Here is a 23,997-nt window from a genome sequence, read left to right as displayed (position 1 = left end):
ATAAAGTATATACTTTTCTTAGCCTACTATTATATAGGTTGTGCATTATGATGTGAATTCACACTATTTGTAAATGACACAATCAAGCCAAAAAAAATATTTTCTTTTATTACAAAAATTAAAAGATTAACATATTATATTTACTGTAGCATCGTGAATTTGATTGAATCTTTTAGACCCCTTTTATTGTATTATGTGCTATAATGTAGGTTAAAGGGCTATTATAGTAAAAAAAAAAAAAGATTACATACTTTAACTCTCAACACTGCATTGCAATGGGGTTAAACACAGTAAAAAATACCACTCGGGACTCGCAGAGCAATAATGGTTCTGAGAGCAAAATGCTGCTGACCCAATTAGCAGCACTAGTCACAAGACTCAAATGTAGCCCTTTAATTACTATTAAAATACAGATGTAATCATAAAGTAGGGCAATAAGGACTCATGATTACAGACCTCCCACTGTTCCTGTTTGATAGGGATAGTCCCTAGTTCTGAGCTCTGTCCCTCTGAGAAAACCATATGGCACAAACTGCTGTATTTCCCTTAGCCCCACCATTAGACTGTCTATACACGCCTACAAACCACCAGACACACCCAACCACTGCTCAGACACACCCATGATTTCACTTACTATCAACCAGTGACCCCGCCACACCCAACATGGCCCCACCTCCTCATGCTCCTGAGTCCCTAATACGTAGCCACAAAGGTTAGGAGGTATGTGAATGTACTTCACTACAAATCAACTAAAACAACAAAACATACTGTACTCTTAGGGTTAGACTTTATGCAAGTTGCTTTAGTAATAGCAGATTTCACATATCAACTTCATTAATAGAGCTATTATCAAATGATAGTGTGCTATAGGTGGGTCCCTTAATAAAAGCAGCTTTTAACAGCTGGTTGCTATGACTAGCTGGCAAGGAGCTTCTGACCATAGGCTCTATAGTAATGGTACCTGTATTACCTAGATACCAGTCTTGTAGATATTATTCCTACTTATGAACCTGTCATGTTGCAGTTAAACCTATCCACTACTAATCCAGCCTCCAATACCATTAAAACAAAGCACAGCCGATTTCCACCATTACCAATCAACACCCAAGGAATTTCAGCTTTATGAACCACCAATGCAAGCCCCCATTAACTATAATGACCTCCTTACACAAGTTCACCCATCATGAATATTCTTGACTATATCTAAACCAATTTGTATGTCCCCCACCACATGGAAAATATCCCTCCTAAAACCTAATCCTGCCAACACCTGACCAAAAGTTTTTAATTCTTCCCTACTTTTAAGAATTTTAGTTCTTTAACTGCTTTATGGTCTCTTTATGGTCTCAGCAACAAAGGTCTTCGTTCCTTAGCCCCTCACCATGGTCTGAGCCTCCTCTAGGGTCCCCTCCTATATATAAGCTAAGTGATGTTAAAGAAATCAAAGAATCAGAAGAATGAGTATGTTCAGTATTGATAGTGAACCTTCACATTCTCAATTTCAATAAGAATTAACATTTATTCTATATATAAACCATTAAAGAACCTCAAAATGAGATGAGGGACTAAGAGCAGCACATTTAAGAGCAGCACACTTAATTTGTGGCCAACCATGGAAAGTCTACAGAAATATGTCTGCAGAAATAATAAAGTTATTTTAGAAAAAAGTGTAATGTGAGTGTATAGGGTGTTAGGAGAGGATTAGGTATAGGGGAGGCTTATAGATTGGGGGAATTCTGCAGGGAGGGTTCACTATGGGGGTGCTTGGGGGGATTACAATTGGTTAATTATGATGAGTACAATGTTGTGCAAAGGGTTAATTGCAGTGTGGACTAGGTCACACTTAGTGTTGACCGAAGGGTAACTTAAGTCATTCATAGGTTAAATGGCACATGTCACTATAAATACTCATATACGATCTAGCACTTGCTTTCTCCTAGACATGACAAGGTGATTTATTAGCTTATTTATTGAATCAAATCCTTGAACTGTAAATATATACATTTATCTTTTTGAATTTATTATTATTATTAATAATAACCCTCATGTTACAATGCAAATAGCCATGAACTAACTAGGAAATGCAGAAAGACATGAGCAAAATAAGATAAATATGAAAAGGCTCCATGATACAAACATTTTTTAGTTTTTGTGTTTCAAAATATTTGTTTAAAAATATATATCCAGAAAAATTAGCAGTAGGTTGATTGATTGATCAAACATTGATAGTTGCCAATCTAAATTTACAACTCTTTTTCAATGCAATAAATGACTTCAAGATAGCGATAGAGTCTAGGGAGCGCCTCAGAATGGGCAGAGGATATTACGTTGCAATAATAAGTGTTCAACAAATTTATTATACAGACAATGGATAATCTAATAGTGACTAGTTAAAAATGGTTAAACAATGTCACATATAGTATCACATAAAAAATTATAAAAAATCACATAAAATAATCACAAAAAAGTTAGATAAAAATACATGGATCCATGTTACATAAAAATCATCAATACGTAACCACAATACACAATGGCCTAGATTTGGAGTTTTGTCGGTAACGACCCGAAAAACTAACGCCGGCTTTTTTCTGGCCGCACCATAAAAATAACTCTGGTATCGAGAGTCCACATAAAGGCTGCGTTAGGCTCCAAAAAAGGAGCGTAGAGCATTTTTAACGCAGCTTCAACTCTCAATACCAGAGTTGCTTACGGACGCGGCCAGCCTCAAAAACGTGCTCGTGCACGATTCCCCCATAGGAAACAATGGGGCTGTTTGAGCTGAAAAAAAAACAAACACCTGCAAAAAACAGAATTTATGTTTACCTGATAAATTACTTTCTCCAACGGTGTGTCCGGTCCACGGCGTCATCCTTACTTGTGGGATATTCTCTTCCCCAACAGGAAATGGCAAAGAGCCCAGCAAAGCTGGTCACATGATCCCTCCTAGGCTCCGCCTACCCCAGTCATTCGACCGACGTAAAGGAGGAATATTTGCATAGGAGAAACCATATGATACCGTGGTGACTGTAGTTAAAGAAAATAAACTATCAGACCTGATTAAAAAACCAGGGCGGGCCGTGGACCGGACACACCGTTGGAGAAAGTAATTTATCAGGTAAACATAAATTCTGTTTTCTCCAACATAGGTGTGTCCGGTCCACGGCGTCATCCTTACTTGTGGGAACCAATACCAAAGCTTTAGGACACGGATGAAGGGAGGGAGCAAATCAGGTCACCTAAATGGAAGGCACCACGGCTTGCAAAACCTTTCTCCCAAAAATAGCCTCAGAAGAAGCAAAAGTATCAAACTTGTAAAATTTGGTAAAAGTGTGCAGTGAAGACCAAGTCGCTGCCTTACATATCTGATCAACAGAAGCCTCGTTCTTGAAGGCCCATGTGGAAGCCACAGCCCTAGTGGAATGAGCTGTGATTTTTTCAGGAGGCTGCCGTCCGGCAGTCTCATAAGCCAATCTGATGATGCTTTTAATCCAAAAAGAGAGAGAGGTAGAAGTTGCTTTTTGACCTCTCCTTTTACCAGCATAAACAACAAACAAGGAAGATGTTTGTCTAAAATCCTTTGTAGCATCTAAATAGAATTTTAGAGCGCGAACAACATCCAAATTGTGCAACAAACGTTCCTTCTTTGAAGCTGGATTCGGACACAAAGAAGGCACGACTATCTCCTGGTTAATGTTTTTGTTAGAAACAACTTTCGGAAGAAAACCAGGTTTAGTACGTAAAACCACCTTATCTGCATGGAACACCAGATAAGGAGGAGAACACTGCAGAGCAGAGAATTCTGAAACTCTTCTAGCAGAAGAAATTGCAACCAAAAACAAAACTTTCCAAGATAATAACTTAATATCAACGGAATGTAAGGGTTCAAACGGAACCCCCTGAAGAACTGAAAGAACTAAATTGAGACTCCAAGGAGGAGTCAAAGGTTTGTAAACAGGCTTGATTCTAACCAGAGCCTGAACAAAGGCTTGAACATCTGGCACAGCTGCCAGCTTTTTGTGAAGTAACACAGACAAGGCAGAAATCTGTCCCTTCAAGGAACTTGCAGATAATCCTTTCTCCAATCCTTCTTGAAGAAAGGATAGAATCTTAGGAATTTTTACCTTGTCCCAAGGGAATCCTTTAGATTCACACCAACAGATATATTTTTTCCATATTTTGTGGTAAATTTTTCTAGTTACAGGCTTTCTGGCCTGAACAAGAGTATCAATAACAGAATCTGAAAACCCTCGCTTTGATAAGATCAAGCGTTCAATCTCCAAGCAGTCAGTTGGAGTGAGACCAGATTCGGATGTTCGAACGGACCTTGAACAAGAAGGTCTCGTCTCAAAGGTAGCTTCCATGGTGGAGCCGATGACATATTCACCAGGTCTGCATACCAAGTCCTGCGTGGCCACGCAGGAGCTATCAAGATCACCGATGCCCTCTCCTGATTGATCCTGGCTACCAGCCTGGGGATGAGAGGAAACGGCGGGAATACATAAGCTAGTTTGAAGGTCCAAGGTGCTACTAGTGCATCTACTAGAGTCGCCTTGGGATCCCTGGATCTGGACCCGTAGCAAGGAACCTTGAAGTTCTGACGAGAGGCCATCAGATCCATGTCTGGAATGCCCCACAGTTGAGTCATTTGGGCAAAGATTTCCGGATGGAGTTCCCACTCCCCCGGATGTAATGTCTGACGACTCAGAAAATCCGCTTCCCAATTTTCCACTCCTGGGATGTGGATTGCAGACAAGTGGCAGGAGTGAGTCTCCGCCCATTGAATGATTTTGGTCACTTCTTCCATCGCCAGGGAACTCCTTGTTCCCCCCTGATGGTTGATGTACGCAACAGTCGTCATGTTGTCTGATTGAAACCGTATGAACTTGGCCTTTGCTAGCTGAGGCCAAGCCTTGAGAGCATTGAGTATCGCTCTCAGTTCCAGAATATTTATCGGTAGAGGAGATTCTTCCCGAGACCAAAGACCCTGAGCTTTCAGGGGTCCCCAGACCGCGCCCCAGCCCATCAGACTGGCGTCGGTCGTGACAATGACCCACTCTGGTCTGCGGAAGCTCATCCCCTGTGACAGGTTGTCCAGGGACAGCCACCAACGGAGTGAATCTCTGGTCCTCTGATTTACTTGTATCGTCGGAGACAAGTCTGTATAATCCCCATTCCACTGACTGAGCATGCACAGTTGTAATGGTCTTAGATGAATGCGCGCAAAAGGAACTATGTCCATTGCCGCTACCATCAAACCTATTACTTCCATGCACTGCGCTATGGAAGGAAGAGGAACGGAATGAAGTATTTGACAAGAGTTTAGAAGTTTTGTTTTTCTGGCCTCTGTCAGAAAAATCCTCATTTCTAAGGAGTCTATTATTGTTCCCAAGAAGGGAACCCTCGTTGACGGAGATAGAGAACTCTTTTCTACGTTCACTTTCCATCCGTGAGATCTGAGCAAGGCCAGGACAATGTCCGTGTGAGCCTTTGCTAGAGGAAGGGACGACGCTTGAATCAGAATGTCGTCCAAGTAAGGTACTACTGCAATGCCCCTTGGTCTTAGCACCGCTAGAAGGGACCCTAGTACCTTTGTGAAAATCCTTGGAGCAGTGGCTAATCCGAACGGAAGTGCCACGAACTGGTAATGCTTGTCCAGGAATGCGAACCTTAGGAACCGATGATGTTCCTTGTGGATAGGAATATGTAGATACGCATCCTTTAAATCCACCGTGGTCATGAATTGACCTTCCTGGATGGAAGGAAGAATTGTTCGAATGGTTTCCATTTTGAACGATGGAACCTTGAGAAACTTGTTTAGGATCTTGAGATCTAAGATTGGTCTGAACGTTCCCTCTTTTTTGGGAACTACGAACAGATTGGAGTAGAACCCCATCCCTTGTTCTCCTAATGGAACAGGATGAATCACTCCCATTTTTAACAGGTCTTCTACACAATGTAAGAATGCCTGTTTTTTTATGTGGTCTGAAGACAATTGAGACCTGTGGAACCTCCCCCTTGGGGGAAGCCCCTTGAATTCCAGAAGATAACCTTGGGAGACTATTTCTAGCGCCCAAGGATCCAGAACATCTCTTGCCCAAGCCTGAGCGAAGAGAGAGAGTCTGCCCCCCACCAGATCCGGTCCCGGATCGGGGGCCAACATCTCATGCTGTCTTGGTAACAGTGGCAGGTTTCTTGGCCTGCTTTCCCTTGTTCCAGCCTTGCATTGGTCTCCAGGCTGGCTTGGCTTGAGAAGTATTACCCTCTTGCTTAGAGGACGTAGCACTTGGGGCTGGTCCGTTTCTACGAAAGGGACGAAAATTAGGTTTATTTTTGGCCTTGAAAGACCTATCCTGAGGAAGGGCGTGGCCCTTGCCCCCAGTGATATCAGAGATAATCTCTTTCAAGTCAGGGCCAAACAGCGTTTTCCCCTTGAAAGGAATGTTAAGCAATTTGTTCTTGGAAGACGCATCCGCTGACCAAGATTTCAACCAAAGCGCTCTGCGCGCCACAATAGCAAACCCAGAATTTTTCGCCGCTAACCTAGCCAATTGCAAAGTGGCGTCTAGGGTGAAAGAATTAGCCAATTTGAGAGCACGGACTCTGTCCATAATCTCCTCATAAGAAGGAGAATTACTAGTGATCGCCTTTTCTAGCTCATCGAACCAGAAACACGCGGCTGTAGTGACAGGGACAATGCATGAAATTGGTTGTAGAAGGTAACCTTGCTGAACAAACATCTTTTTAAGCAAACCTTCTAATTTTTTATCCATAGGATCTTTGAAAGCACAACTATCTTCTATGGGTATAGTGGTGCGTTTGTTTAGAGTAGAAACCGCCCCCTCGACCTTGGGGACTGTCTGCCATAAGTCCTTTCTGGGGTCGACCATAGGAAACAATTTTTTAAAAATGGGGGGAGGGACGAAAGGTATACCGGGCCTTTCCCATTCTTTATTTACAATGTCCGCCACCCGCTTGGGTATAGGAAAAGCTTCGGGGGGCCCCGGGACCTCTAGGAACTTGTCCATTTTACATAGTTTCTCTGGGATGACCAAATTCTCACAATCATCCAGAGTGGATAACACCTCCTTAAGCAGAGCGCGGAGATGCTCCAACTTAAATTTAAATGTAATCACATCAGGTTCAGCTTGTTGAGAAATTTTCCCTGAATCTGAAATTTCTCCCTCAGACAAAACCTCCCTGGCCCCCTCAGACTGGTGAAGGGGCCCTTCAGAAACAATATCATCAGCGTCCTCATGCTCTTCAGTATTTTCTAAAACAGAGCAGTCGCGCTTTCGTTGATAAGTGGGCATTTTGGCTAAAATGTTTTTGATAGAATTATCCATTACAGCCGTTAATTGTTGCATAGTAAGGAGTATTGGCGCGCTAGATGTACTAGGGGCCTCCTGTGTGGGCAAGACTGGTGTAGACGAAGGAGGGGATGATGCAGTACCATGCTTACTCCCCTCACTTGAGGAATCATCTTGGGCATCATTTTCTCTAAATTTTGTGTCACATAAATCACATCTATTTAAATGAGAAGGAACCTTGGCTTCCCCACATTCAGAACACAGTCTATCTGGCAGTTCAGACATGTTAAACAGGCATAAACTTGATAACAAAGTACAAAAAACGTTTTAAAATAAAACCGTTACTGTCACTTTAAATTTTAAACTGAACACACTTTATTACTGCAATTGCGAAAAAGTATGAAGGAATTGTTCAAAATTCACCAAAATTTCACCACAGTGTCTTAAAGCCTTAAAAGTATTGCACACCAAATTTGGAAGCTTTAACCCTTAAAATAACGGAACCGGAGCCGTTTTTATATTTAACCCCTTTACAGTTCCTGGTATCTGCTTTGCTGAGACCCAACCAAGCCCAAAGGGGAATACGATACCAAATGACGCCTTCAGAAAGTCTTTTCTATGTATCAGAGCTCCTCACACATGCATCTGCATGTCATGCTTCTCAAAAAGAAGTGCGCAATACAGGCGCGAAAATGAGACTCTGCCTATGATTAGGGAAAGCCCCTAGAGAATAAGGTGTCCAATACAGTGCCTGCCGGTTATTTTACAAAATTCCCAAGATTAAAATAATTCCTCAAGGCTATGGAGTATAAAATATGTTTATATATAAATCGATTTAGCCCAGAAAATGTCTACAGTCTTAAAAAGCCCTTGTGAAGCCCTTATTTACTGTCTGTAATAAAAATGGCTTACCGGATCCCATAGGGAAAATGACAGCTTCCAGCATTACATCGTCTTGTTAGAATGTGTCATACCTCAAGCAGCAAAAGTCTGCTCACTGTTCCCCCAACTGAAGTTAATTCCTCTCAACAGTCCTGTGTGGAACAGCCATCGATTTTAGTAACGGTTGCTAAAATCATTTTCCTCTTACAAACAGAAATCTTCATCTCTTTTCTGTTTCAGAGTAAATAGTACATACCAGCACTATTTTAAAATAACAAACTCTTGATTGAATAATAAAAACTACAGTTAAACACTAAAAAACTCTAAGCCATCTCCGTGGAGATGTTGCCTGTACAACGGCAAAGAGAATGACTGGGGTAGGCGGAGCCTAGGAGGGATCATGTGACCAGCTTTGCTGGGCTCTTTGCCATTTCCTGTTGGGGAAGAGAATATCCCACAAGTAAGGATGACGCCGTGGACCGGACACACCTATGTTGGAGAAAAGCCGCGTTCAGCTCCTAACGCAGCCCCATTGTTTGCTATGCGGTAACCCTTCCTACGTCTGCACTTAACACTCTAACATGTACCCCGAGTCTAAACACCCCTAACCTTACACTTATTAACCCCTAATCTGCCGCCCCCGCTATCGCTGACCCCTGCATATTATTATTAACCCCTAATCTGCCGCTCCGTAAACCGCCGCTACTTACATTATCCCTATGTACCCCTAATCTGCTGCCCCTAACACCGCCGACCCCTATATTATATTTATTAACCCCTAATCTGCCCCCCACAACGTCGCCTCCACCTGCCTACACTTATTAACCCCTAATCTGCCGACCGGACCTGAGCGATACTATAATAAAGTTATTAACCCCTAATCCGCCTCACTAACCCTATAATAAATAGTATTAACCCCTAATCTGCCCTCCCTAACATCGCCGACACCTAACTTCAATTATTAACCCCTAATCTGCCGACCGAATCTCGCCGCTATTCTAATAAATGTATTAACCCCTAAAGCTAAGTCTAACCCTAATACTAACACCCCCCTAAATTAAATATAATTTAAATCTAACGAAATTAATTAACTCTTATTAAATAAATTATTCCAATTTAAAGCTAAATACTTACCTGTAAAATAAATCCTAATATAGCTACAATATAAATTATAATTATATTATAGCTATTTTAGGATTTATATTTATTTTACAGGTAACTTTGTATTTATTTTAATCAGGTACAATAGCTATTAAATAGTTAAGAACTATTTAATAGCTAAAATAGTTAAAATAATTACAAATTTACCTGTAAAAGAAATCCTAACCTAAGTTACAATTAAACCTAACACTATACTATCAATAAATTAATTAAATAAACTACCTACAATTAACCTAACACTACACTATCAATAAATTAATTAAATACAATTGCTACAAATAAATACAATTAAATAAACTAGCTAAAGTACAAAAAATAAAAAAGAACTAAGTTACAAAAAATAAAAAAATATTTACAAACATAAGAAAAATATTACAATTTTAAACTAATTACACCTACTCTAAGCCCCCTAATAAAATAACAAAGCCCCCTAAAATAAAAAAATGCCCTACCCTATTCTAAATTACTAAAGTTCAAAGCTCTTTTACCTTACCAGCCCTGAACAGGGCCCTTTGCGGGGCATGCCCCAAGAAATTCAGCTCTTTTGCCTGTAAAAAAAACATACAATACCCCCCCCAACATTACAACCCACCACCCACATACCCCTAATCTAACCCAAACCCCCCTTAAATAAACCTAACACTAAGCCCCTGAAGATCATCCTACCTTGTCTTCACCATACCAGGTTCACCGATCGGTCCAGAAGAGCTCCTCCGATGTCCTGATCCAAGCCCAAGCGGGGGGCTGAAGAGGTCCATGATCCGGCTGAAGTCTTCATCCAAGCGGGCCAGAAGAGGTCTTCCATCCGATTGAAGTCTTCATCCAAGCGGCATCCATCCGGAGCGAAGCGGCAGCATCCTGAAGACCTCCACCGCGGAACATCCATCCTGGCCGACGACTGAACGACGAATGACGGTTCCTTTAAATGACGTCATCCAAGATGGCGTCCCTCGAATTCCGATTGGCTGATAGGATTCTATCAGCCAATCGGAATTAAGGTAGGAATATTCTGATTGGCTGATGGAATCAGCCAATCAGAATCAAGTTCAATCCGATTGGCTGATCCAATCAGCCAATCAGATTGAGCTTGCATTCTATTGGCTGATCGGAACAGCCAATAGAATGCAAGCTCAATCTGATTGGCTGATCGGATCAGCCAATCGGATTGAACTTGATTCTGATTTGCTGATTCCATCAGCCAATCAGAATATTCCTACCTTAATTCCGATTGGCTGATAGAATCCTATCAGCCAATCGGAATTCGAGGGACGCCATCTTGGATGACGTCATTTAAAGGAACCGTCATTCGTCGTTCAGTCGTCGGCCAGGATGGATGTTCCGCGGTGGAGGTCTTCAGGATGCTGCCGCTTCGCTCCGGATGGATGCCGCTTGGATGAAGACTTCAATCGGATGGAAGACCTCTTCTGGCCCGCTTGGATGAAGACTTCAGCCGGATCATGGACCTCTTCAGCCCCCCGCTTGGGCTTGGATCAGGACATCGGAGGAGCTCTTCTGGACCGATCGGTGAACCTGGTATGGTGAAGACAAGGTAGGATGATCTTCAGGGGCTTAGTGTTAGGTTTATTTAAGGGGGGTTTGGGTTAGATTAGGGGTATGTGGGTGGTGGGTTGTAATGTTGGGGGGGGGTATTGTATGTTTTTTTTTTACAGGCAAAAGAGCTGAATTTCTTGGGGCATGCCCCGCAAAGGGCCCTGTTCAGGGCTGGTAAGGTAAAAGAGCTTTGAACTTTAGTAATTTAGAATAGGGTAGGGCATTTTTTTATTTTGGGGGGCTTTGTTATTTTATTAGGGGGCTTAGAGTAGGTGTAATTAGTTTAAAATTGTTGTAATATTTTTCTTATGTTTGTAAATATTTTTTTATTTCTTGTAACTTAGTTCTTTTTTATTTTTTGTACTTTAGCTAGTTTATTTAATTGTATTTATTTGTAGCAATTGTATTTAATTAATTTATTGATAGTGTAGTGTTAGGTTAATTGTAGGTAGTTTATTTCATTAATTTATTGATAGTCTAGTGTTAGGTTTATTTGTAACTTAGGTTAGGATTTCTTTTACAGGTACATTTGTAATTATTTTAACTATTTTAGCTATTAAATAGTTCTTAACTATTTAATAGCTATTGTACCTGGTTAAAATAAATACAAAGTTACCTGTAAAATAAATATAAATCCTAAAATAGCTATAATATAATTATAATTTATATTGTAGCTATATTAGGATTTATTTTACAGGTAAGTATTTAGCTTTAAATAGGAATAATTTATTTAATAAGAGATAATTAATTTCGTTAGATGTAAATTATATTTAATTTAGGGGGGTGTTAGGGTTAGACTTAGCTTTAGGGGTTAATACATTTATTAGAATAGCGGTGAGCTCCAGTCGGCAGATTAGGGGTTAATAATTGAAGTTAGGTGTCGGCGATGTTAGGGAGGGCAGATTAGGGGTTAATACTATTTATTATAGGGTTAGTGAGGCGGATTAGGGGTTAATAACTTTATAATAATAGCGGTGCGGTCCGCTCGGCAGATTAGGGGTTAATAAGTGTAGGCAGGTGGAGGCGACGTTGAGGGGGGCAGATTAGGGGTTAATAAATATAATACAGGGGTCGGCGGTGTTAGGGGCAGCAGATTAGGGGTACATAAGGATAACGTAGGTGGCGGTCGGCAGATTAGGGGTTAAAAATTTTTTTCCGAGTGTCGGCGATGTGGGGGGACCTCGGTTTAGGGGTACATAGGTAGTTTATGGGTGTTAGTGTACTTTAGAGTACAGTAGTTAAGAGCTTTATAAACCGGCGTTAGCCCAGAAAGCTCTTAACTACTGACTTTTTTCCTGCGGCTGGAGTTTTGTCGTTAGATGTCTAACGCTCACTTCAGAAACGACTCTAAATACCGGAGTTAGAAAAATCCCATTGAAAAGATAGGATACGCAATTTACGTAAGGGGATCTGCGGTATGGAAAAGTCGCGGCTGGAAAGTGAGTGTTAGACCCTATTTTGAGTGACTCCAAATACCGGCGGTAGCCTAAAACCAGCGTTAGGAGCCTCTAACGCTGGTTTTCACGGCTAACGCCAAACTCTAAATCTAGGCCAGAATGTTTAAAAGCCCTGATTGGGGGGACTTAAAAAACATACAGAACATATGCTATAAAAGCAATCTAAAATAATCCTATTTGGCCAGTCAGATGTAGTATTCTGACTACTTCAATAGTTGGTGTTCCTAATCTTCAAAAGTTATAGATCCTGAATAAAGTCTCTCCTGTGAATAAAGTGTCTGTGTGACGGTGTCCAAAAAAATGAAAAAATTAAAATTGTGTCAACGGTGATGTAAAACAAATTAAAAATCATGATGAAAATGCCAAGTCAATGAAAGTGTGATGAAAAATGTGTTTCGGCCCTTCCTTGGGCCTTTCTCATGACAGTCTTGAGAAAGGCCCAAGGAAGGGCCGAAACGCGTTGGCTATTGTATGGTAAGCCTTATTTCAATTATATATAAGAATCTGTAAGCGTTATTGCAATATTTTCTATTTTGTTTCCCACAGGGACACTGTGAATTTATGCTCTATTTTTGTATATCTATTTTTGGATAAACTATCAACTACATATAAACACAGGATTATCTAATAATAATTTTTTGGGAAAATAATTTTTCTATGGGATTGTAATCTTACTACACAACTGGAATTGGAATTGATTTTCATAATTTTTTCATCACATTTTTTCATCACACTTTCATTGACTTGGCATTTTCATCATGATTTTCAATTTTTAATTCTTAATTTGTTTTACATCACCGTTGACACAATTTTCATTTTTTCGGACACCGTCACACAGACACTTTATTCACAGGAGAGACTTTATTCAGGATCTATAACTTTTGAAGATTAGGAACACCAACTATTGAAGTAGTCAGAATACTACATCTGACTGGCCAAATTGGATTATTTTAGATTGCTTTTATAGCATATGTTCTGTATGTTTTTTAAGTCCTCCCTAATCAGGGCTTTTAAACATATTGTGTATTGTGGTTACGTATTGATGATTTTTATGTAACATGGATCCATGTATTTTTATCTAACTTTTTTGTGATTATTTTATGTGATTTTTTATAATTTTTTATGTGATACTATATGTGACATTGTTTAACCATTTTTAACTAGTCACTATTAGATTATCCATTGTCTGTATAATAAATTTGTTGAACACTTATTATTGCAACGTAATATCCTCTGCCCATTCTGAGGCGCTCCCTAGACTCTATCCCTATTTGTAAATACTCACAAGATATATTAGGTGTCTTGTTTTCCTGGGGAGCTAGTAGGATACAGGGTAGGCGCTGTGAGATAATTGCAATATTCCGAATGACTTCAAGATATATTTGTTATAGGTAATTAAAATAATTGTTTAGTTAAAGGGACATTAAACCCCATATTTTTCATGATGCAGATATAGCATACAGTTAATTTTAAACAACTTTCCATTTTACTAATGTTATTAAATTTGCTTATTTCTCTTGGTATCCTTTGTTGAATGAGCAGCAATGTACTACTGAACACATTGAATGAGCCAATGACAAGAGACCCATATATGCGGCTACCAATCAGCATCTATCATCCAGTAGTGCATTTCGTCTCCAGAGCACACCTAGGTATGCTATTCAACAAAGGATACCAAATAAAAAGAACATCAGAATCATGAAAGTTTAATTTTGGCTTTACTGTCCCTTTAATAAGTTTAAACATGTTTTTATTGTTAAAAAATAAATAAATTGAAGTTTACCTGATAAATGTTTCTTTCATCATGGTGACAGTCCATGAATCATCACATGTGGGATATATTTCCTGACCATCAGGAGGAGGCAAAACACCCCTATATTTCAGAGCTTTGTCCCACCCCATCTCCCAGCAATTCCCTATCACTCTTAGCTATATATATATATATATATGGAAAAGCAGAATAGAATAGCTAGGTAACAGGAAAGGACCAATGCAGGGCAAATAAAGTGCAAAACAAGACATACAACAAACTGACTATAATAATAAACGTGCAGGGTTGTGCACTCTCACCATCATGAAAGAAATACATTGATCCGGTAAGCATAAAGTATGTTCCCTTTCATATAATGGTGAAAGTCCACAAATCATCACAGGATCCATGCAGTGAAGTCCACAAGACCACCAGAAAAGGGAGGGATTAAATAGTTAAGGCAGGTGTATTAATCTAGCAAAATGGCCCACAAAACTTTCCTGCCAAAGACTGCCTCAGCTGATGCATATATCTAAAAACTTAGAAAATGTATGTAAAGAAGATAAATTAGATAAAGAGGCGTATCATTATGAAAGGCCCTAGAAGTAGTGACTGCTGTAACTGAATGAGCTGTAATATGCTCAGAAGAAGACTTACTCTCCGCCAGGCCTTTCTGATCAAAGCCTTAAGCAGGCTGCTAAAGTAGTAGCTGTAGCCTTGTGATCCTTGCAAGCTCAATACAAGTAAGAGGGGACTGTAGCATCTTCTACTATGAACTCTCAATACAACAAAGAGAGCAGAAGAAAGTCTAAAAGACAAGTCTTATGTTGAACCAACTAAGAGCTCCAACATCAAGAAGAAACCACTCCTTATACTTTTTTAGGAGCTGGACTGAAAAAAAAAGTAGCACAATTTTCTGATTAATATCGTCAGTGGACACTTCTGTGGAAGAAGGGGATAGTTTGAAAAATCAGCAAATAAGACTTATAGGGCAGAGCAGAAAGCTCAGAAGGACACAGGGGCGAGGAAATGGATAGTAGAAAATAGAACCTTCCATGTCAAGAGATGAAGATCTAGACCATGCATAGGATTGAAAGAAGGGGCATGAAGAACCCTCAAGACCAAATTGAGACTCCAAGGAGGAATCAATGGTCAGAGATGACAGGTTATATTCGAATCAGAGCCTGAACAAAAGTGTATCAGGGATTTTTTTTAGCACCCTTCCTATAAAACGGACAAAGGTAAAAACCTGACCCTTCAAAGGACTGGCAGATAAACCTTCCTGGAAAAACTCCAGAATTCTAGGAGTTTAAGAGGATTTGCAATAAAAATGTATTACTTCACACCAAGCTAGATACATTATTCACGTAACTCTGATAAAGGTGGAAAGGTGGTCGTTCTTGATCGTAAGATTATCTAAAAGAGGCTTATAGACAGCTATTGGATGTCACAGTGTATGAAAAGCTCAAGAATAACCCTATATTTTTTATAAATCTGAATTGAAAAAGATTTTGGAAAAGGCGTTAAAGGATGGTGTTATTAAAGAATCCAACTTTGACTTTCGTTACACTGAACATCCAGTTATGGCCATCTTTCATTACTTGCCTAAAGTTCACAAGCACAATACTAATCCTCCTGGTAGACCCATAGTGGCAGGAATTGGCTCACTTAATGAGCCTCTTTCAGAACTGATAGATGGGTATTTACAACCTTTTGCTTTGAATCTTGTGAGTTATATTAGAGACACGTCTGATGTCATTAGAAAGGTTGAAAGCCTAGTATGGCGAGAGGAATTCATTTTTGTGACTATTGACATTTTTTCATTGTATACTTGTATCCCTCATGATAAGGGTAGTTTGGCTATTGAATTTTTTCTGGACAATTTTTCTAAATATGATGATGTTCTGAAGCAGTTCATCAGGGTCTCTGTTGATTACTTATTAATGCACAATTTCTTTTTGTTTGAGGGGAATTTCTATCTCTAGAGGCGTGGGACAGCGATGGGGGCTAAATTTGACCCCTCCTATGCCAACCTGTACTTGAGTTGGTGGGAGCTGTCCCACGTCTATGGAGATGGGAACCCCTTCAGGGAATACATACATTTTTACGGTCGCTACAATGAAAACATTTTGCTGATTTGGAAGGGTCCAGTAGACCTTCTTGAACTGTTTTTGAATTATCTCCAAAATAATTCAATGAATCTAAAGTTTACTATGGAATATAGTAAAACTTCAATTTCTTCTTTTTTAGACATTGAACTACACTCTAATAATGAGAAATCATGTATTGAGATTGAATTGTTTCGTAAATCCAGTGCTGGAAACACCATATTAAATGCCAAGTCATGTCATCCAAAACACACCATAAATTCTATCCCCAAAAGCCAATATATTAGGGTCAAACGTAATTGCACAAATGATCAGAGTTACTTAAAACATTCTAGTGAACTAACTGATGGATTGATTCAAAGGGGTTATTCCAGGACAGCTCTTGAGCAAATTAAAAATGAAGTTGATCTTTTAGAGAGAAAGGATCTCTTCCAGTCTGGTAAATCTAAGCAACATGATAGGTTTAATAAACCAAAATTTATCACTTCATATAGTGTTGAATATGGTAGAATTTGTAATATAGTACGTAAAGCACTCCCTATTTTAGCAACAGATGAGAGTCTAATAAGTATTGTTAAAGAAGGTATATGTTTTGTATCACGTAAAGCGCAAACATTAGGGAATCTATTATTTCCTTCGATGTTGCCAAGGGAACAACTAAATAAAAATTGGCTGTCTATCAAACTGGGTTTTTTTAGGTGTGAGAGTAGAAGATGTAAATCCTGCTCCTATGCTTCTTTTGGTACCAGTTTTGTGTCTACTGTAAACAAAAAGAATTTTCAGATTCGGGAGCATATGACTTGCAGCTCTTGTTTTGTCATTTATCTTTTGACCTGCAGGGGGTGTTCGAGGCAATATGTAGGACAAACGACACGTGCCCTCAAGGATTGTTTCCTAGAACATTTACGTTCAATTGAGGAACCTGAGTCCACTACTCCCATCTCCCTGCATTTCAAAAAACAACATAATTCTGACACTTCCCTGCTGACATTCCAAGCTATCCAACTGATTCCCAGGCACCAAAGAGGAGGGAATAGAGGAACTATTCTCAGCAAAAGAGAAGTTTTCTGGATTTTTCAGTTGGATACGAGGATGCCAGCAGGTCTAAATTCTGATTGGGATGTTAAATTGTATGTAGATCAATAGATATACGGATACACTGTCACTTTAAATATTTTCAGCATAGTGTTAACATATGTTTTTTTATTTTATAATCATTAATTTGTTATTATTAATTATTCATTTGTTATTCTATGCACTGATTTGATTTTGTGTGATAAGATAAGTGTTATATTAGTATAGTAGTTATTACTTATATTTATAATATTTTGTTGTTTATCATCAGTGCATAGTTTAAGTATCCAATTTTTTTCACCCATTGTATCCTGCTTTAGAGATTTTTTGCCCCTGATTGGATAGCCAATTATTGGGAGGTGTCCAGTTTAGTGTTAAATAGCAGTGTATTATGGGTGATAAGTATGGTCACTGAGCAAGTTATGTTTTGACATACTATGAAACGCGTCTGACAAGTTTTGACCTGTGCTGTCTGTCCTACACTTTATTTGCCTTTTCACAGGTTTTTTCATGCTCTGAGTATCATTGTCTCTCATCTCTACTGAGTGCGCTGATTGTTGCCGACTACATTATTCAAACCCTATGAAAGATACATCTGGTAACAAGCTTCCTTGCTTGGAACAAGTCTCAGTCACCTTGCCAGACAACATTACATCAATTGCAGCATTAATGCAAACTTAATCGGCTCAACTCAATCCTGAATTTCTTCTATGAAACCTTCTCCAGATGCATCAGAGAGGTATTTGCAATGAACATATACAACAAACATATACAGCTGCTGCTATTGCCTTGTTCTACACACAAGCTCAGACACTTATTCAGTTATAGTGGAGGTAGAAGATAATTTCGGATGCTTAACACTTTCCTTAATGAAGTATGTATATGACAAAGCCTCACTCACTGATTTTGGGTGAAGGGGGTGGTCCTGAGACTCAGCTAGTGAATTTTTAGCAGATTAATCATATCCTTTCTATGTTTTAGGGAACTAGACAATCACTGTAATATAGGTAACTAAGAGCATGATGATATAAATATCTACGTTCATACAAGATTATATTAATTGATCCTCCAGAAGTGTGAGATCCCTAGGGAAAATCTAAAAAGGCACATTTTCTCAAAGGGGCTTTCCATGCATTTCTGTATGTGAAGGATGGACAAGCCCAGTGTAATATAGCACTGCATTACATGAGTTATGCTGCATTTACACTTTGTGCTTTGCATTTTATATTACTTCAGACTTCAGATTAAGTTTTATCACATTTAAACTTTGCACTTTCTATTTTGTATTTTATTTTGTATACAGCAGTGTATTTAGGTTTGCAATTTTACAAATTCGGATTATCTGGTTGTGACGTCCAGGGTTAACCAACCCTGCGCCAATCACTTGTTTGGCACAGAAAGGTTTATCAGACCCCTTCTACTGTCACTAATCTGTCACAATCTAGCCACACCAGGCAAGCTTGTGACTTAGATCAGCGGGTGCAAGGGTTAACAATACTCTCTAGTCTGTACTAGAAGTAAAAGAAATGCCCAAAACTCCCTTTTAATGCCACCCACACTAAACTAAAAATGATATCTAGCTGCCACCACTTAAGATTATATGATATGGGAAATCTTAAGGAAACCCCAGATTACAATTAACTCTCTGAATACAATTTAGCAGAAAAATAACCTACTATACTGTCTTATTACTACCAGTCTCTTCCAGTAACGTGGTTCAAATATTAGACAAAGGCCAAAGCTTAATAAAGGAATTATTTATTATGCCAAAAATATTATGCACACTGCATTATTAATAAAAAGTTGTTACAAGTAAAATTACACACAAGCAAACAGTTTTTTAAAATAAAAAGGAGAAAAAGCAGATTTTATACTTTACTAGTCTCAATATCTGTGCCAGGGAGATGGCATGAAGCAATGGGTCCTTACTCCATTTAGTAACAGCTTCCCTTGTAAGAATGACAATTTCATTGTTAAAACACAGGATTCTTATACTTATTTTCCAGAGATCAAGTTGCCTGACCCCACACTCTTTGCAAGGGCTGGGAAGTCCCCTATCTTTTACGACAGTCAATAAACTCTAAGTCTTTGCCTGAAATCAGAGAACACATTATAATTTCTGCTAGATACATCCATTTTCATATAAGCAGAAAGGCAATCTCTTAGCTACATTGTGAGAATCGGTTTGATACCAAATATGACAGGGTTGGCATATTTCCCTTTATCATAACCGGTTTTAAACACACATCTTACATTGTAGCAATGTCCTTTTATTGACATCATCAAAATTTGGGGAGAGGGCACTGCTTATTGTCTCTGGAACCGACACTTTTATGGGCTTGCTGCCTCAATGACTATACAATCACAGTTATTCAAGTGGAACTCTGAAACAATTTATAATGGGGTCTGGTTTTATCACAAAAAAACAAACAACATAAACACAGGACACAGTTCTTCTTGAAAAAACAAATGTTTTTTAGCTCACAGGCTAAAGAGAATTAACCCCTTGGCATCTCAATCATGGGGTATTCGTTACACTGATTATCTGTATTAGCACGGTCAGCTCTGTGGTCAGTTAGAAGTTATTAGCTTAAATTCATACAGAACTCAGGTCTCAGCATAATAACATTTATATATGTTTTTTGACATAAGTTAAATATCCACACTATTTTGTAACAAGTTATCAGCCTTAGTGGTATAGGTAGAGAAATGCAATAGATCTTATACGGCTAAATATGCTATGTTTACTGCATGTCTAATAACTGGTGTGGCTGAGTTGAACATATATGTACTTTTATCATCAAGGATTAAAGATTGTGTGTACATCTCCTAGTACCTCCTAAGGGAGGAATTTAGAGCCTTTAAATAGGTTACACCTGTCACTATGTTTTATGTCTATGACTACGGTCTATTTGGCTGAAACCGGTCAGATGTTTTAGCACACATATTTTTTGTATGGAGCCTTCATATAGTTTTTTATATGGAATAAATAAAGATTTTTTGATGTTTTAATATCCTCGTATCCATTGGCATCATCTTTTCCTGCTGGGACACTCTTTGGGAACTTTTTATTTAAATTGCACTTTGTTTTATTTAAAATAAAACTAAAAAACCTGACAGCTTCAGTTTCCCACAGGGCTTCATTTTTTATGGGCCCAATAATCAAACATTCTCTAGTTTGGAGATAAATATTGTGCAGACTTCACAGGGGTTAAACTCACTGAATTCTACAAGAAAAGGGGCATAACCTGGAAGTCAATGAGAGATGCCTTCCATAGAAAGTAATGAGGCTCTCTCTAGTTTAGTATATATTACTTTTCTGTCAGTTAAATAAGTATATTGTAAATTCTGAGCAAACTTCACTGCATGCAGTTGGCAAGATAATTTAGTGAGATCAACTTGGGTAAAATGTTTATGGCATTTCACAAGAACTGTGAGAGAGCTTCAGACATACCCCTGTCCCTCCCACTTTTTGGAGCTATCATTTTTAGTTTATAATGGAGCAACTACAACCTGAAATGTCATTTGTAAAAGATACACAAAAATATACAAATATGATCCTAATTTGTTAAAGTAACAGACACATAATCAGAATTTGTAAAATTACTGCTCAAATGCATTAATATATAAAAGAGAAAGGGCAAATGTAACAATGTACTGAAATTACCCAGTCTGATTTGTAAAGTAATATAAAAACATAATTTATGCTTACATGATAAATTAATTTCTTTCTTGGTGATGAGAGGCCACGAGCCTTAATTTATAAAATTGAATTTCTGCCACTAGGAGGAGGCAAAGAACCCCAAACAACAAGAGTTTTTAAACCCTCCCACCTCCCTGTACAACTCAGTTTAACGTATAGTCGAGTAGAGGAAGGTTAACAGAAAGATAGGATAGGCAAAGCAGGGTATGAAGAGCTGCAAATAAAAAACTGCCGCCAAAATAAAAAATGTAACTAGGAGGGGGGTTTGTGTCATGTCACCACCATGAAAAATATTAATCTGTAAGGTGAGCATGAATTATGTTTTCTTTCATAAAGTGGCGAGAGTCCACAAGCCTTATTGTGTGGAATCTAATACCCAAGAAGTGGAGTTCACAAAAAATAAATTGCAGTTACTATTTGCCAGACACTGCAGTTTGAAGGACTTTCCTGCCAAAAACCGCCTCAGAAGAGGCAAAAAAATCAAAATGATAACATTTGGCAAATGTATGTAAAGAAGACAAGGTTGCAGCTTTGGAAATCTGTTCCATTAACGTTTCATTTTTAAAAGCCCAAGAAGTAGAAACTGATCTAGAGCTGTAATACATTTAGGGTACCATTTCTACACCACCAAGTAAGCCTTGTGAATTGCCTGTTTCAACCTAGAGGCCAGAGTAACTGCCATAGCCTTTTGTCCTCTAGGAGGACCAGGAAAATGGATAAATAGGCTAGATGAAAACTCCACAGACTCACCAGAGCATCTATCAGTTATGCTCTTGGAGCCCTAGACCTGGCACAGTATCTGGCAAGCTTGAAATTGAGGCAGGTGGTCATCAGATCTTTTTCTGGAAGGCCCCACTTGGAGACTAGCTGATCAAAGACATCCTGAGAGACCACTCCCCTGGGTGCAGCAAATGATGACTGAGATAGTTTGCTTCCCAATTCTTTACCCCAGGGATGTGGATCGCGGACGAGTACACTGATTCTGTTCTGCCCAAAACAAGATCTGAAAGTCTTTGTCATTGCTAATTGACTCCCTCCCTGATGTTTGACTATGCCACAGCTGTGACATTGATTGAAACCAAATATACCTTTCTTGCTTTAAGAGAGACTATGATGTGAGACCTTGCCTCCTGAGGAGACCAAACTCCTTGCACTCTCTGAGCTCCTCAAACCGAGCTCCAGCCCAAAAGATACAGTAGGTGTCTGATGTTACTATTGCCCAAGATGGATGAAGAAAAGAAGCCACAAAAGCCAAAGAAAAGACCAAATGTCTATCCACCAGGATAGAGATTGTTGCACTGAAGAATCTAGAACAATCTGTTGATCTAACTGAAAATAATTTATCATCCACTGCTCTGACATAAACAGCTGAGGAGGACATAAGTGAAAGCGAGCAAAAGGAACCGCGTTTCAATCTGCTACTATCAGATAACCTCCATACATTGAGCTATGTTTGGCAAAGCAGTGTGCTGAAGATTGGCACATGCTTTCTGGAGTTTCAACCTGCAGGATACTGTTAGAGACAGGCGTAAGGAGACTAAATCTATGGATACCCCTAGAAAACAGAACTTGGTATTAGGGGATAAAGATCTCTTTGATACAATTATCTTCCATCTGTGAATTTGTAGGAATGACGGAGTGTGAGAAATCACTAGAGGAAGAGATGGTGCCTGAAAGAGAATATTTTTCAGATAAGGAGTTACTGATATTCCTTGAGCTCTGATTACAGCCAACAAAGTATCCAGAACCTTTGTGAACATGCGGGGGGCGTTTGCCAAGCCAAATGGAAGGGTAACATACTGGAAATGTTTGTCCTGAAAGGCAAACCTGAGGAACTGATAATGTTCCTTGTGAATAAGGATATGAAGGTATGCATTCTTCAGATCTATGGTGGACATGAACTGAACTTGTTATACTAGTGGTAAGATAGTACAGATAGTCTCCTCTTTGTAGATTGTAACTCTCAAAAACTTGTTTAAGGAACTTAAACAACTGCCAGTTCTGTTTTTTCCCTTTGACTTCTTATACTGAGGGAGGAAAGCACCCTTACCTCTAGTAGCTGTGGAGATGATTTAATCCAAACCAGTTCCAAAGAGTACCTTTCCTTTAAAGGAAAGAGTCAATAATCTGTATTTAGATTGAACATAAATGAGATCCCCAAATCAGGTACAGATCCCTGATAATCTGAAGATATCTCACCATCTGAGGAACTATCAAAATTGTCAGACGTGGAGTCCTGCAGAATATCTGAAACCTCTTCATGTTGTCTAGCAACCTGAGGGCTGGAAACATTATTTGATTTTCATAATATCAAAAGATTTGCTTTTGCGCTTACTTGATGAGGGAATAGTCGTCAAAATCTCAATTACAGTAGAACACAGATTTATTCTTAAATTCCAGAGAAAAAGCCAAACCAGAATGCATGAGATGTGACACACATACATTGCATAATTGTGCTGGACGGCAAACTGGGACAGTTTAGCAAGCTAAACACATAGGTTGAGAAAAGACATGGTCAGTGGATCTACCTTCTAAGGGATCTGACAGAGATACTGTGGGGACAGGTATGTTAGACTCCTTAGCAAAAAAAATAGAAGATTCATAGTAAAAAAACATAAAAAAAATCAGTTACAGTCTAAGTGGAAAATATACAAAACACAGAGAAATATAAAATTTTACATAGTCCTGAAATTGGTGAGGAGATTGATAATAAGACATTGCCCAGCTAATGTGAACCCCCAGCTAACATCCAAATACCCCAGAGAAAAAGCTTAACCACCTATAAGCTTTTGCTGAATGAGGTACTCTTCCACTACAAAACGAGCTGCTAGGTGAATAATGGCACTGCAAAACTCCGTTCGTTACGCTGTAAGGGCAGGAGAGAAGTGCATGAAGATGTAGGGTGGGAAAAACAACTTCTGACTGCAGTAACGTCTTCTCGTTGCGTGCTTCCCCCTAAGATTGATGCGCGCTAACTAGTACGGTGTCTAAAAATGGATATCGG

The 23,997-nt window shown here is 39.0% G+C and overlaps 1 protein-coding gene and 1 long non-coding RNA gene across 2 annotated transcripts in view; one reads left to right on the top strand and one right to left on the bottom strand.

The window, feature by feature from the left end:
- ARFGEF3 (ARFGEF family member 3) overlaps window positions 1–23,997 on the bottom strand; it is a 400,722-nt gene that overhangs the window by 24,070 nt on the left and 352,655 nt on the right. The gene's annotated exons all lie outside the window — the stretch shown is intronic.
- LOC128656620 (uncharacterized) overlaps window positions 1–23,997 on the top strand; it is a 139,541-nt gene that overhangs the window by 99,392 nt on the left and 16,152 nt on the right. The window contains exon 2 of the long non-coding RNA XR_008402034.1: window positions 17,793–18,029. This is a non-coding gene — a long non-coding RNA (uncharacterized LOC128656620). The remainder of the gene's footprint in view (window positions 1–17,792; window positions 18,030–23,997) is intronic.

The sequence above is a fragment of the Bombina bombina genome, chromosome 4, assembly GCF_027579735.1.
Source record: "Bombina bombina isolate aBomBom1 chromosome 4, aBomBom1.pri, whole genome shotgun sequence".
Lineage (NCBI taxonomy): Eukaryota > Metazoa > Chordata > Amphibia > Anura > Bombinatoridae > Bombina > Bombina bombina.
The sequence above is the reverse complement of the archived record's forward strand: the minus strand, read 5'-3'. Positions and strand labels throughout refer to the sequence as shown.